Genomic DNA, 2394 nt, shown 5'->3' on the forward strand with positions numbered 1-2394 from the left:
GTCTTAAAAAATCAATTATGACATCTCGAAAATGTTTCCTAATGTCTATAATACATGTCTAAAAGAAGGGGTTTTTTCCACAAAAATGAAAACATCAGAGATAAGTGCTTCTTCCCAAAGCAAGAAAACTACCAGATGAACCATCATCCTACCGTCCATACTGGATACAACGGGTAATATTGTTGAAAAATAATTTGTCAAGAATAGATGCAGTAGTTGACCCACTCATAGCAGATAATTAGTATGGTTTTTCGCAAAAGGCGATCAACTATCGAGGCTATAACTTGGTAGTTGATACCGCCAAGGAATCAATTGTTGGAACCAGATGGAAGAGGGGTGCAAAAGTTACTTTATAGTAGCTACATTGGATATCAAAATGCTTTCAATTCTGCAAACTGGGATTGCATTATGCATTCACTCCGTGACAAGCTACTTTACTGACAGAATTCTAATGTACGATGGTATGGAGAAAATATAATATAACAGGAGGTGTGCCGCAGAGCTCTGTTCTATGCCCTTTGCTGCGCTTGAATATTTGGCCTTTTGAGACTTGAAATTCCAGCATGTGTGAAACTAGTAGCAAACGCAGACGATGTAGTCATATTAGTTGTCTAAAACAAATTGATAAGATCGTATGTCTATTTGACATAACATTCAGATAAATGAATCGCTGGATGGGAAAATGAACCTAGAATTAGCAACAAAAATGTGAAGGCGTTTTTATCATGAATAGAAAAATAATAGAGACCATCAAGCTGAAGTTTGGAAATTTAGAAGTCACATCAAAACCTCACATCTGTTACCTTGGCGTAATGCTAGATGCTCGGTTAAATTTCAATCAACAGGTAGAACACGTTAGTGCTAAGGCGTCAATAGTTAGGACGAGACTTGCTCGACTGATGCCTAATAGTAGAGTCCCAAAACAAACCATAAAAATATTACTATCATCAGTGGTTACTTCGGTGGTTACATATGGTATCTCCATATGGGCTGATGCTTCCAAAACTCAAACATCGAGGAGAATGGCAGGACTATATATCGTCTGAGTGCTTTAAGGGTTGCTTGGTCATTTTCATAATATAGGAGGAAGCAGCGTGCATCATCTCAGGAACTCTGCCTCTCTTAGTCTAAGCAAAGGACAGACGGAAAATTTACCACAAAAGACATGAACAACTGAGTCCTGATAAGTTGAGAATAGAAGAATTTCAGAACAGCATTGACGGATGGCAGCAACTGTGAGATGTCGCAATGAAGGGAGATGGACGCATCGTCTCATTCCAAATATCAAAGTCTGGCTAAATCACAAGCATGAAGAAGTGAATTATTACACTACGCAAATGCTATCTGGCACAACAAAGCAAATTTTGTAAACAAAAGTAATGGTGTTACCATTAGCTATTAGGTATTCATAGTATGGTGGTCCATTTGACAGGGGATCAAAATTTTCTAAAACTAATTTTATTTTATTTATCAAAATAAGTTTTGGAGATTATCCAGCTGAAGATAACCCAAATGTGCACGGACCATACGATCCAGCTCGCTATTATAGCAAAGCCTCTTTGAGTCAAGTAAAGTTGAGTGAACTTGGAGCATGGTTTGGACGCTGGAATAAGTTTCCTCAAGCTATGGCTGCTTGTGTCAGTCGTGCTTGGTGGCGTTGGCAAGAAAGGCTCGAATTGCAAAATTCATCAATTGACTGTTGGATCAATGATTTTGTTCTATGCTTTGAATTACTGCAAAATCACTGCTCATAGAACTACAAATACCACTAAAACCAAACATTTCACGATGGTAGTGTGACTGTTGATGGCAGAATAAACTTCTAAATATAAAATCTGTATCAATAAACAATTCAACATACCATATAAATTCTTTCAAACAGCACTATTCTAGTTACTATTTAACAGCGAAAAAAATGAAACTACATTATGGGTGTCATTTTGAATGATATTTTGATAGATAAGACACTTTACAATACAAAAATGAAGTAACTGATAGTTACGGCAAAATTAATTACCAATACGTTCAGATTTATGTCAGAAAAGGATTATTGTTAACGTTTTTTTATTTATATAATTAGGTAACTTTATATTCAGTTATTACAAGTTATAATATTTTCATAATAATTTATGAAAATTGAAGCACTCATTCTGAACTAAATCCAGCATCAATTGAATAGATAAGTGGATAAAAATCAATTTGATCAGTTAATTTGTCACTATCAAAATAAAATATCTTGAAAGTTGACCCTTTATATTATTAAAATAGTTGGTGAATCTCAGGTACTTAAAATCCAAGTAATCATCAGTAAAATGATTTCCAAATTTTCTTTGTTGCTGCGAATTAAATGCTAAAATACATAATATTGCCATTGCCATTAATTATATTTAGAGC

General features: G+C 34.8%; 1 pseudogene; it reads left to right on the top strand.

The window, feature by feature from the left end:
* Positions 1-1379: 1379 nt before the first annotated feature.
* On the top strand, positions 1380-1772 carry LOC113373980 (annotated as a pseudogene).
* Positions 1773-2394: the final 622 nt, after the last annotated feature.

Source organism: Ctenocephalides felis, unplaced genomic scaffold (assembly GCF_003426905.1).
Source record: "Ctenocephalides felis isolate EL2017-DRISC unplaced genomic scaffold, ASM342690v1 CF-g0.4_SCAFFOLD_01604, whole genome shotgun sequence".
In the NCBI taxonomy this organism is placed as follows: domain Eukaryota; kingdom Metazoa; phylum Arthropoda; class Insecta; order Siphonaptera; family Pulicidae; genus Ctenocephalides; species Ctenocephalides felis.